At 37.7% G+C, this 14,449-nt stretch overlaps 1 long non-coding RNA gene across 1 annotated transcript; it reads left to right on the top strand.

Moving 5' to 3' along the window:
* The first annotated feature begins 4,882 nt into the window (after positions 1 to 4,882).
* On the top strand, positions 4,883 to 13,604 carry LOC138356586 (uncharacterized). The gene is made up of 3 exons (XR_011224543.1): positions 4,883 to 5,018; positions 7,738 to 7,851; positions 13,297 to 13,604. It is a non-coding gene; the product is annotated as an uncharacterized lncRNA (long non-coding RNA).
* Positions 13,605 to 14,449: the final 845 nt, after the last annotated feature.

The following is a 14,449-nucleotide window of genomic DNA, read 5'->3' as shown; positions in this document are numbered from 1 at the left end:
GGCTTTTTCCGTGAGGGGAACTTGCCAATAGCCTTTGAACAGGTCAAATTTTGTCAGGTACCGGGCTCTACCTATGGCATCCAGACATTCCTCTACTCTGGGGAGCGGGTAAGTATCTGCTACAGTGACCTTATTCACCTGGCGATAATCAATACAAAGACGGTATTTCTTACCAGGTTTGGGCACTAGTAGTATCGGGGATGACCATGGGCTCGAGCTCGGGGCTATCAGATGGTGTTTCAGCATGTAATCTACCTCCTCTTTCACCATCCGTTTCTTCAGTGGGTTGAGACGGTACGGGTGTTGCTTTATAGGTCGGACGCCTTCCTCCAGCTCGACATCATGCCTCAAGACAGATGTTAATCCTGGAACATCGTCGAAGATAGGCTTGTATTGCCGGATCATCTGCAGCAATGATGATTGATGTCCTTCGGCCACGTGTGTCAACTTTGCCTGCAAGTTTAACAGAATGTCTGAGTTAGTCAACACCTCCTCTTCCTCCTCAATGTCGTCATTAGTGGTCACTAAGGTTACGGGGAGTGTATCCCGCCCCTCGTATCTCTTGATCATATTAACATGAACCAGAGTTTCTTTCTTACGACGGTCTGGAGTACTCAGAAGGTAATTGAGGTTAGTAACCTTCTTTACAACCGGATAGGGACCTACGAATCTGGCGCTCAAACTTCCAGTTATTGTAGGAGTACATACCAAAACCAGATCTCCTACTTGGAACTCCCTTTGCTTGGTCCTCCTATCATACCTGCTCTTGATAGTTCTTTGTGTACTTTCTAAGGTCCTAGTAGCCATCTCCCAGGCTGAGAACAGCCGTCCTTTATTTGTAGACAACCAGTCCACAATATCCTCGTTGGTTTCTGCGTCCAGCCAATGGTCTCGTGCCACCTCTAAGGGACCTCTTACTGAGTGACCAAAGATCATCTCGAATGGGGAGATTCCTATGGATTCATTGGGTACTGATCTTACCGCAAATAGGAGGTAGGGCAGTTCTTCAACCCACTTACTCTGCCTGTCGTAGCAAAACTTCCGAAGCATGCCCTTCAACGTCTGGTGAAAACGTTCCAAAGCTCCCTGAGACTCGGGATGGTAGGCACTAGAGGTTACCTGTCGGATTCCCAGGTCGGCGATCTGTTGGCGAAACAAATGGGACATGAAATTAGATCCCTGGTCCGTCTGAATGGTCTTGGGAAGACCGTATCGTGAGATGAACCAGAGCAGTTGTTTCACCAAAACCCTAGCTGTGATGGTCTTAAGGGGGATCGCTTCTGGGTATCTACTAACCCGATCTAGTATTGTTAGCAAATACTGTACCCCTGAGGTAGCAGGTGGAAGAGGGCCTACTATATCCAAGATGAGGTGTTCGAAGGGCTCACCTATTGATGGAATGGGGTAAAAAGGGGCTTTGGGGACAGCCTGGTTTGCTTTCCCGGCCACCTGGCAGGCGTGGCAGGTCTTGCAGAAACGACGTACGTCCTCCTTCATATGCGGCCAGTAGAAGCCCTTGGCTAGGCGTTGGAAAGTCTTAGAGCAACCTGTCCTCTTAAAAAGAACGTCAACATTTGCCGTTTGACTCTACGGCTGTTTTTGGACGTTATTTTGTGTAAAACTACGTCTATTATCGCTTCCATGGACTATCTCTTGTTATACAATGAAATACCACACTCTTATTATTCTATAACTCACTGACTCTGATATTTGTTCTTCAAGTAAAAATATATATATTTTTGCCTTAATTAGGCCATAATCCAGAAAATTCCAGCCTATCGATCTTTATATTTAGGAAAACATCTAATAAATTTGGAAATGAATTTTTCGTTCGCCGACAGTTGCCTGTTACTATTTAACCCTCTATGCTTTAATGTCGCTGGTCATTGTGACTTTCCCAGGATTTATATAGGTTTCGTAGTAGCATTTAGTCAGACTACAGTAATTTAACTAATGGGAAACCTCTATAGTTGTCGTAAATTAATAATAATCATTTATCAAATAATAAATTAGCAAACATATGCAACATTTTATGTTACGACTTTTCGGGTAGGCCGTTCTGTTTGTTTACAACCCCAATGGTTCAAAATACACAATACTTTTAATATATAAGTGACTAAGTATGCTCTAATATATGGTCCTCAATGAAAATTATCGTTTTTTTTTTGTTAATTTGTCCATAATGAATAAGATGCCCATAATGAATAAGATAAGTCCATAATGAATAAGATTGTCCATAATGAATAATTTGTCCATAATGAGATCATTAGTCTCCTTGACATTATTTACTCAGCCCTTGACAAAAATGAGTTTCCGATTGGACTCTTCATTGACCTAAGAAAAGCCTTTGATACTGTTAATCACAACTACCTCTTATTTAAACTCCAGCATTATGGAATCCGAGGCCTTGCCCTTGACTACATCCGATCCTATCTTAGTGACAGACACCAATATGTAACCATCAATGATACAACTTCTTCCACTCTACCAATTACCGTTGGAGTGCCACAGGGCAGCATCTTAGGACCTCTTCTATTTCTTATATATATAAACGATCTGCCTAATGTCTCTAATATTCTCAAACCTATATTGTTTGCTGACGATACTACCCTTATCTACTCAAACCTCAACCCACATACACTAAATAATGTTGTGAATAATGAATTAAAAAAAAGTCCACTTATGGATGTCAACGAACAAACTAACATTAAACATCGAAAAGACTTACTACATCTTATTTGGAAGCAAATCATCAAATGCAATTCAGCTACAGATAGACAACATTAACATCAGTAATAAAAATGACGGCAAGTTTCTTGGCCTATTCCTAGACAAGAGACTCAACTTCAGCACCCACATTCAACACATAACTAAGAAAGTCTCTAAGACAGTTGGTATACTCTCCAAAATCAGATATTATGTTCCTAACTCTGCTCTCCTCTCACTATATTATGCACTAATCTACCCCTATCTTAATTATGGTATCTGTGCATGGGGGTCTACCACTGCAAACCACCTTAAGCCCATCATCACACAGCAAAAATCTGCTATCAGAATAATAACTAACTCTGCTTTCAGACAACACTCAGCTCCCTTGTTTAAATCTCTAAACTTGCTAAATATTAACTCCCTCCACACATTCTCTTGTGTCAACTACATTTACAAAACCCTGTTCTTAAATGCAAACCATGCTCTGAAACTCTCCCTGGACAGATGTAATAGGACCCATTATCACCACACCAGAAATAAATATCTCTTTGATATCCCCAGGGTCAAACTTAATCTGTGTAAACACTCTATGCAAATTAAGGGACCTAGTCTATGGAACTCACTCCCTAGTGAATTGAAAAACTGTAAAACTTTTGCCTTATTTAAAAGCAAAACCAAAAAGTACCTAACTTCATCTATTTAGTTTCCTACACTGAGCTTTAAATTAGCTCTGTACCTAGTGGTACCCAATCTCCTAATTTTTATGTAATATCAAACAACCTTATCATTGTGTTCATTGCTGTCTTCTTTTATGTGCTAGCCATATGCTGTATTGTGACTACCAATTTTTGTCAACTACCATTCAAGCTGTCATTGCAATCAATCTTATATTGTTTCTGCTGTATTGTGCCTACCAATTTGTTGTCAACTACCATTTTAAGCTGTCATTGCAATCAATCATAGCTACCTATGTGCTTTAATATACTGTACCTATAATTTTCTCTCATCTTTTTTTTTTTTCATTCCATGTAATCTGTTATCATTTTTTTGTCTATAAATTTTGCAAGTATTTACCTCCTTAAAATTTTCTTAGATTAAGGACCTGCCCGAAACGCTGCGCGTGCTAGTGGCTTTACAAGACTGTAATTACCATAATTGTATCCTCACATTCCTTATGTACATTCTTGTATATGCATAAATAAATAAATAAATAAATAAATAAATAGATTCCTTACTGTTGATCTTTATATTAAGAAAAACATCTAAACAAATTGGTATTGTGTTTTCGTTCAGATAAAGTTTCCAGATACAATTTCCTAGTTATCAATTAATGTAGGTGGTTATTTTAATTCGCGGCTACCAGGGGCTTTCTCCCATTATACAATATAAATGTACTCACTAACTATTCTCTGGTATCTGTTCTTCAAGTAAAATTACCTATTTTTTTGTTTAATTAGTCCATAATTCATAAAATTCCTTCAGGTCGATCTTTATATTTAGAAAAACATCTAATCAATTTGGAATTTAATTTTTCGTTCAGCTACAGTTACCAGCTACTATTTCATTGTTATATTTTATGTCGCTGGTCATTACAATTTTCCAAGAATTTAAACAGCTAAACAGCAAGTAGCATCTTGATAGAGTACAGGAATTTACCTATGGAGAACCTCGATAGCTGCCGAAAATTATTAATGATTATATATGTAATTTAAAACAATGAATTATATACCATTTCTTATGTTACGTCTTTGGCGGGTAGGCGGTTCTGCGGGTTTACAACCGAATTGTTTAAAAATCACACTATTTTAAATGTATGAGTCACTAGTATGCTCTGATATATGTTCTGCAATGAAAATAAAGATTGTTTTGTTGTTAATTACTCCATAAATGTGTAATGTGTTAATTCAGTCTAAAATCTTTTTGCAACGTTTATATGCGATATACGTAGCTGGAAACTACCTAATATTTAAAAATAATAGTTACAACATTCTATTAATATATAATGTTGAAATAAATATCACACAAAGTCTGTATATCTGTTTTCAGATGTCTTACAAATTTTCTTTTAAAATAGTATTAATGATTTTTATGAATCTTGAGTAAAAATTATGTTAATTATTATTAATCTAATTGTTATTATTTTAAGTAAAAGAATTGCAAGTATTCGAATAACCACGGGATCTCTGTTAGTGTATGAATGCACGGATTTGTTTTTGTTATGAGATGGACGCCTTAGAAAGCATGGTGTAGGCCACCTGTGGCTCGCATCCGATCCCACGATCGTCGTCGCCCCTAAATCAACACAACAGGTATTTAGTATTTACGATTATAATAAGTAATATTTCTTTTATAATAATATTGCAGCAGGTGGTGTAGTGGTAGGACACTCGCCTGGCGTTGTAGTGGTAGGACACTCGCCTGGCGTTCCGCGAGCGCTATGTCATGGGTTCGTATCCTGGCCGGGGAGGATTTACTGGGCGCAATTCCTTAACTGTAGCCTCTGTTTAACGCAACAGTAAAATGTGTACTTGGATGAAAAAACGATTCTTCGCGGCGGGGATCGTATTCCAGGGTCCTGCCCGAAACGCTACTCGTACTAGTGGCTGTACAAGAATGTAACAACTCTTGTATATATCTCAGGTTAGGGGCTAGGCATTTACACTCTTAGGTCAGCAAACTAGCTAGAAGGTTAGACCATTAGACTCCACTGGTCAATCGGGGCCCTGCATGACTCAGCTTATCCTAACCTAGCCCAGCTTAAACCATCTTAGCATAGTTCATTATAGCTGTGCATAGTGCTTGCACAGCCTTGCTTATCCTAGTTTACCTCTTCCTAGCCTACCGTAGCCAAGCCTATCCCAGTATACCCTTACCTAGTCTTGCCTTGCTTTTAAACATGACCAGTCCTTCCTACCCTAGCCAAGCCCTGACCAGCTTAGCCAAGCCAATCCCTGCCTAGATTTAACATAGCCTTGCCTTTTTATTAATATATAGAGGGTACCACCTCTGGTTGAGTTTGTAGGAACCCTCCACTTGTCAGACCATAGAGAAATGATTTTTTTTTTAATTTAATTTATATAAAAAATATATCTATATATTTATATATATATATATATTATATATATATATATATATATATATATATATATTATATATATATATATATATATATATATATATATTATATATATATATATATATATATATATATATATATATATATATATATATATATATATATATATATATATATATGTCGTACCTAGTAGCCAGAACGCACTTCTCAGCCTACTATGCAAGGCCCGATTTGCATAATAAGCCAAGTTTTCATGAATTAATTGTTTTTCGACTACCTAACCTACCTAACCTAACCTAACTTTTTCGGCTACCTAACCGAACCTAACCTATAAAGATAGGTTAGGTTAGGTTAGGTAGGGTTGGTTAGGTTTGGTCATATATCTACTTTAATTTTAACTCCAATAAACAAAATTTACCTCATACATAATGAAATGGGTAGCTTTATCATTTCATAAGAAAAAAATTAGAGAAAATATATTAATTCAGGAAAACTTGGCTTATTAGGCAAATCGGGCCTTGCATAGTAGGCTGATAAGTGCGTTCTGGCTACTAGGTACGACATATATATATATATATATATATATATATATATATATATATATATATATATATATATATATATATATATATATATATATATATATATATTATATATATATATATTATATATATATATATATATATATATATATATATATATATATATATATATATATATATATATATATTATATATATATATATATATATATATATATATATATATATATATATATATATATATATATATATATATATATGTCGTACCTAGTAGCCAGAACTCACTTTTTGGCCTACTATTCAAGGCCCGATTTGCCTAATAAGCCAAGTTTTCCTGAATTAATATATTTTTTCTAATTTTTTTCTTATGAAATGATAAAGCTACCCATTTCATTATGTATGAGGTCAATTTTTTTTTATTGGAGTTAAAATTAACGTAGATATATGACCGAACCTAACCAACCCTACCTAACCTAACCTAACCTATCTTTATAGGTTAGGTTTGGTTAGGTAGCCGAAAAAGTTAGGTTTGGTTAGGTTAGGTAGGTTAGGTAGTCGAAAAACAATTAATTCATGAAAACTTGGCTTATTAGGCAAATCGGGCCTTGCATAGTAGGCTGAGAAGTGCGTTCTGGCTACTAGGTACGACATATATATATATATATATATATATATATATATATATATATATATATATATATATTATATATCATGCCTGAAATGCTGCATGTACTAGTGGCTTTACAAGATAGTTCTTATAAAGATAGCATTTTGCGGTTATTCTCTATATCTGGTTCACCTAACAGTAAATAAGTACCTGGGAGTTAGACAGCTGCTATGGGCTGCTTCCTAGGGATGTGTGTGTGTGTTTGTATTCATGTTGAATTTTACAAAGTAGGAAGAGATGTTTGTAAAAAAAAAAATCAAATATTTTTGAAAGTATAAATAGATTTGATATTTTTCTTTAATTGTTTATTTCTGCTGTTTCGCCTCCTTTATAAAATGGCATCATTCTTGCTTTTTTAAGGATATCAGGAAAAGTAAGGCACTCCAGAGATTTGTTAACTCCTTTCTAGTGTTGCCTAGCCCAGCCCAGCCTAGACAAGGCAGGCTGGGCATCCTAGCCTAACGCAGCTTAGCCCCCACCTACATGTAGCATCCCAGTCCATCCTAAGTGATCATTACCTTACTGGCTGTGTTTTCTCTTCAGCCCTGAATGTAATGTGGTGGAACATAAGCAGATACATATCAGGTCTTAGAGAATCTGTACTTCATACATTTCTTAATAATGTCTCACAAATATTTAAATAATTAAAAAAATTGTATAATAACTTCATATTATTCTTGCAATTTATTTTTGCATTTTTTTTTATACAAAATTTACATTTTAAAAGATTACCTCTATTTTTAGATTGATGACTTGAAGACTACAGTGACCACAGCAAATCATGGTCTTAAAATATCTCCTAGCAATGACGAGACCAATTTTCACAGAGATCAAATTTTTGCAAAGCAGTAGTCACAGGTAAATATATATTATATATATAATATTATATATATAAAATTAACTACTTCATTGCTCAAAGCACCTTCAGACATTCTGAGAGTTGTGCTATTTTATTAATTAATTAATTAGGCTATATTTTAATGTTTTGTAATGTTTTCATTACTTTTTTTGTTTTGAAATATAAATTGTTGAGTTTTGAAACATTTTGACATTAACTATACCTGAATATTTATAAACAAAATAATACCAGAACTATGTCCTTGACAATTGTACTAAGAAGTCTTTGCCAAAATCAGGTGCTCAGTGCAGTAGTTAAAAACTTAAAAGTTGTACCACCTCTGGTGCAAGATTAGGGACCCATAGCCTCAGAGAAGAAAATAGAGAGTACTCAGAGAAGGCCTTGAATAATAGGCAGGCTGTTTGTGTGTGTTTCGACGGTAAGCTTGCTGACACCATATGTAATTACCTAAGTGTAGTTACAGGATGAGAGCTACGCTCGTGGTGTCCCGTCTACCCAGCACTCTTTGTCACATAATGCTTTGAAACTACTGACGGTCTTGGCCGCCACCACCTTCTCACTTAACTTGTTCCAACCGTGTACCACTCTGTATGCGAAAGGAAATTTTTATATATTTCTTTGGCATCTTTGTTTAGTTAGTTTAAATCTATGACCTTTTGTTCTTGAAGTTCCAGGTCTCGGGAAATCTTCCCTATCGATTTTATCAATTCCTGTTACTATTTTGTACATAGTGATTTTATCACCTCTTTTTGTTGTCTTCTAGTTTTGGCATATTTAATGCCTCTGACCTCTCCACATAGCTCTTGCCCTTTAGTTCTGGGAGCCACTTAGTAGCATGTCTTTGCACCTTTTCCAGTTTGTTGATGTGCTTCTTAAGATATGGGCACCACACAACCGCTGCATATTCTAGCCTTGGCCGAACAAAACTCGTGAACAATTTCTTTAGTATTTTGCCATCCATGTATTTAAACAAAATTCTGAAGTTAGAAAGCGTGGCATAGGCTCCTCACACAACGTTCTTTATGTGGGCCTCAAGTGATAGTTTTCTATCTAGAATCAACCCTAGACCTCTTTCTTTTATCAGAATTATATAAAGATTTCTCACATAATTTGTAGGTTGTGTGGGATCTATGTTCTATTCCACATTCCATAACATGGCATTTATTCACATTAAATTTCATTTGCCAAGTGGTGCTCCATATACTTATTTTGTCCAGGTCTTCTTGAAGGGCATGACAATCATCTAAATTTCTTATCCATCCCATTATCTTAGCATCATCAGCAAACATGTTTATATAATTCTGTATTCCAACTGGTAGATCATTTATGTAGACAATGAACATTTCTGGTGCATGTACTGTGGTGCTCCACTTGTGACACTTCTCCAGTCCGATTGCCTCTGATTACTGCCCTCATTTTTCTATCAGTCAGAAAATTTTTCATCCCTGTTAGAAGCTTACCTGTCACCCATCCAAAATTTTCTAGTTTCCAGAACAACCTCTTATGTGGAACTCTGTCGAAAGTCTTTTTTATGTCTAGATAGATGCAGTCAACCCAACTACCTTTTTCCTTTAAAATCTCTGTGGCTCAATCATAGAAACTGAGTAAATTCGATACACAGGATCTTCCAGATCGAAAACAATACTGTTTGTGTGATATTATATAATTTCTCTCCAGGTGTTCTACCCATTTAGTTTTTATTATTTTTTTTTTCAATCTTTTCACTGTTACACTTGTCAATGATTCAGGTCTATAACTGAGAGAGGTGGGGTCTTCCCTGTTGCCACTTTTGTAGATTGGAACTATGTTAGCCTTTTTCCACATGTTTGCTATGACTCCTGTACACAGGGATGCCTGAAAGATCAGGTGAAGTGGAAGGCTGAGCTCAGATGCACATTCTCTCAGAACCCATGGTGAAACTCCATCTGGACCAACTGCTTTGTTCTTACTTAGCTCCTTTAGCATATTTTCCACTTCATCTCTAGACACCTCTATACGCTCTATGATGTTCTCAGAAATTCTTATTGTGTCTGGTTCTCTTAAGATTTCATTTTGTATAAACACACTTTGGAACTTTTGGTTTAATGTTTCACACATTGCATTATCATTTTCTGTGAATCTGTTTCCTATTTTCAACCTCTGGATATTATCCTTTACCTGCAATTTGTTGTTTATGAATTTGTAGAATAGGCCCAGTTCTGTTTTACATTTATCCATTATCCCTTTTTAAAAATTTCTTTCTGCCTCTTCCCTTACTGCTGTATAGTTGTTTCTCGCATCTTTGTATCGCTGGTATGATTGGGGGTTTGGCTTCTTTCTATATTGATACCTGCTTGATGGGGTTCTGCTCTTCTACTCCCCAAGCCCGGCCCGAGGCCAGGCTCGACTTGTGAGAGTTTGGTCCACCAGGCTGTTGCTTGGAGCGGCCCGCAGGGCCACATACCCACCACATCCCGGCTGATCCGGAACTTCTCTTAGAAAACAGTCCAGTTTTCTCCTGAAGATGTCCACGGTTGTTCCGGCAATATTTCTTATAGTCGCTGGGAGGACTATAACTGAGAGAGGTGGGGTCTTCCCTGTTGCCACTTTTGTAGATTGGAACTATGTTAGCCTTTTTCCACATGTTTGCTATGACTCCTGTACACAGGGATGCCTGAAAGATCAGGTGAAGTGGAAGGCTGAGCTCAGATGCACATTCTCTCAGAACCCATGGTGAAACTCCATCTGGACCAACTGCTTTGTTCTTACTTAGCTCCTTTAGCATATTTTCCACTTCATCTCTAGACACCTCTATACGCTCTATGATGTTCTCAGAAATTCTTATTGTGTCTGGTTCTCTTAAGATTTCATTTTGTATAAACACACTTTGGAACTTTTGGTTTAATGTTTCACACATTGCATTATCATTTTCTGTACTGCTGTATAGTTGTTTCTCGCATCTTTGTATCGCTGGTATGATTGGGGGTTTGGCTTCTTTCTATATTGATACCTGCTTGATGGGGTTCTGCTCTTCTACTCCCCAAGCCCGGCCCGAGGCCAGGCTCGACTTGTGAGAGTTTGGTCCACCAGGCTGTTGCTTGGAGCGGCCCGCAGGGCCACATACCCACCACATCCCGGCTGATCCGGAACTTCTCTTAGAAAACAGTCCAGTTTTCTCCTGAAGATGTCCACGGTTGTTCCGGCAATATTTCTTATAGTCGCTGGGAGGACGTTGAACAACCGCGGACCTCTGATGTTTATACAGTGCTCTCTGATTGTGCCTGTGGCACCTCTGCTCTTCACTGGTTCAATCTTGCATTTTTTTCCATATCGTTCACTCCAGTACGTTGTTATTTTACTGTGTAGATTTGGGACCTGGCCCTCCAGTATCTTCCATGTGTATATTATTTGGTATCTCTCTCATCTCCTTTCTAGAGAGTACATTTGGAGAGCTTTTAGACGATCCCAATAATTTAGGTGTTTTATCTCTTCTATGCGTGCCGTATATGTTCTCTGTATTCCCTCTATTTCAGCAATCTCTCCTGCTCTGAAGGGGGAAGTGAATACTGAGCAGTACTCGAGACGGGACAACATAAGTGACTTGAAGAGTACAATCATTGTGATGGGATCCCTGGATTTGAAAGTTCTCATAATCCATCCGATCATTTTTCTGGCCGACGCAATATTTGCTTGGTTATGCTCCCTAAACATTAGATCGTCGGACATCATTATTCCCAAATCCTTGACATGCTGTTTTTCTACTATGGGAAGATTCGATTGTGTTTTGTACCCTGCATTATGTTTCAGATCCTCATTTTTGCCATACCTGAAATTTATCACTGTTAAACATCATGTTATTTTCTGCTGCCCAATCGAAAACTTTGTTGACATCTGCTTGTAGTTTTTCAATGTCTTTCATTCCATTTTTGTGTCTTTTGGTCTGTGGCCCTCTCTCAATTTCTGTTGAACCAATCCTGTTTTCTGGCCCTGCATCTCTGTTTTGGTATGAATGTTTGTGTGCCTTCATTGTATATTTTGCAAAATTTGACATACATTTAATTTACTTCCCTGTCTAGCAACAAGTCTGCCTAATTACTTATTAAAAAAATTTTGAAGTTCCCCATAGTGACCTCTCTCTCTCTTGAAATCAAGTTTATCAACTTGATGTGTGTGTGTTTGTGTTTGGAGGCTAACTGTTTCAATGTCCCCATTTTCTGTGTGTGTGTGTGTGTGTGTGTTTGGAGGCTAAGCTTGCTGATTCCATGTGTGTGTGTGTGTGTGTTTGGAGGCTAAGCTTGCTGATACCATGTGTGTGTGTGTGTTTGGAGGCTAAGCTTGCTGATACCATGTGTGTGTGTGTGTGTTTGGAGGCTAAGCTTGCTGATACCATTTGTGTGTGTGTGTTTAGAGGCTAAGCTTGCTGATACCGTTTGTGTATGTGTGTGTGTGTTTAGAGGCTAAGCTTGCTGATACCATGTGTGTATTTGGAGGCTAAGCTTGCTGATACCATGTGTGTGTGTGTTTGGAGGCTAAGCTTGCTGATACCATGTGTGTGTGTGTTTGGAGGCTAAGCTTGCTGATACCATGTGTGTGTGTGTGTGTTTGGAGGCTAAGCTTGCTGATACCGTTTGTGTGTGTGTGTGTGTTTAGAGGCTAAGCTTGCTGATACCATGTGTGTATTTGGAGGCTAAGCTTGCTGATACCATGTGTGTGTGTGTGTTTGGAGGCTAAGCTTGCTGATACCATGTGTGTGTGTGTGTGTTTGGAGGCTAAGCTTGCTGATACCACGTGTGTGTGTGTGTGTGTGTTTGGAGGCTAAGCTTGCTGATACCATGTGTGTGTGTGTGTGTTTGGAGGCTAAGCTTGCTGATACCATGTGTGTGTGTGTGTGTGTGTGTGTTTGGAGGCTAAGCTTGCTGATACCATGTGTGTGTGTGTTTGGAGGATAAGCTTGCTGATACCATGTGTGTGTGTGTGTGTGTTTGGAGGCTAAGCTTGCTGATACCATGTGTGTGTGTGTGTTTGGAGGCTAAGCTTGCTGATACCATGTGTGTGTGTGTGTGTTTGGAGGCTAAGCTTGCTGATACCATGTGTGTGTGTGTGTTTGGAGGCTAAGTTTGCTGACACCATATGTGTACTCACCTATTTTTACTCACCTGTTTAAATAATAATAGGGGTGTGTACCATCTCTGGTGCAATTGTAGGGACCCACAGCCTTGAAGAAAATAAAGAGTATTCAGAGAAGACCTTGTGGATTCTCACTGAACACTAATCTTTTCTTCTCCTACCACCCCTCTTATTTTGTTTTATGCTGTATTCTATTATATATCATATAAATACATAGCCAAATGGCAATATTTATTATGTCTATACAAAAAAAAGACATCCACTTTATTTTTTTTCTCTCCTTTGTTTCTATGTGGATTTTGTTGTGACTAATGATTCTCCTCCTTTCCCATCAACAGGTCTTCCTCACTGGGCTTGCTCGGCTTTTGTGTTACTGTGAGGGTGCCATCATCGTTTACCCTTCAAGACTGACTCATGCTGGCATTGCATTTGTGGACTTCCCTTCACAGTACACAGTCCTTCTCCATATGGTGATTGTCCAGGGCAAGCAGGGTGTGACTGCCATCTTAGAGAAGCAGGGTCTTTTAATATGAAGAATCTTCCGTCTTCTCTACTTATGCCAGCTTGTGCCAGCCTTGCATTCTTGTTACTTCATGGCCCTTGGGCCTTTTTTATTTATTTTACATAATAAATTTTTTTATTAATACCCGTGTTTCACAAGAGATCCTTAACATTTTAAGCACCAATTGTATTGACTAATGTACGTCTTGTAACCTTTAAGACATAAATAGACAAGACATAGATAAATGAGTGAATAATACTGAGTGACTAGGTTAGGGCGAGGAACATAGTACAGTGTCTGACTTTGGAAGAATGCCTACTGTTTTAGAAACCTTATTGCCATGATCATAATCGTATGGGTTAAAAAGCATTTGTTGTCACTCCTACACTGTGGCTTGTTGAGCTTGAAACCTTTGCTCCTTGTTCGTGTTACATCTGACCTTTTGAAGAAATTGTATGAATCAATATCCTCCAAATTGTTCAGTATTTTAAAGGTTTCGCTCTATTACTTTCTCATTTACATATATCTAGATTTAGATTAGATGTTTTATTCAGGTAAAGGTACATACATTGCAGATGAGTTACAAAGGGAAAGACAATGACTAGAGTTCACTAGCTCTATTGGAAGAGAAACGTCTGCAAGACAAGTGTGGGCAAAAATTCAGGTAGCAGCGGCTCACAACGACCCCCAACGGCTTCATTTTGTATCTTCTCCAACTTGCCCATCCTACCTTTACCAAAACAAGAAATGACAGGTGCAGCATAATCAATAAGAAATCTCACAGTACTCAAGTACATCATTCGTAGCACTTGGACTCCCACTCCTTTCCACAGCATGCCAAGGCCTTCAGAGGTTGTAATCTCTTCCGACATTGACTCAACAGTCTGTTCACCTCAGTTTCCAAACTCTCACGGGTATATCCAACATATATGCCCAAATATTTATATATATTAACTCTCTCTATATTTTTACTGTTTATTTCCAATATA

Source organism: Procambarus clarkii, chromosome 73 (genome assembly GCF_040958095.1).
Source record: "Procambarus clarkii isolate CNS0578487 chromosome 73, FALCON_Pclarkii_2.0, whole genome shotgun sequence".
NCBI classification, from domain to species: domain Eukaryota; kingdom Metazoa; phylum Arthropoda; class Malacostraca; order Decapoda; family Cambaridae; genus Procambarus; species Procambarus clarkii.
The sequence above is the reverse complement of the archived record's forward strand: the minus strand, read 5'-3'. Positions and strand labels throughout refer to the sequence as shown.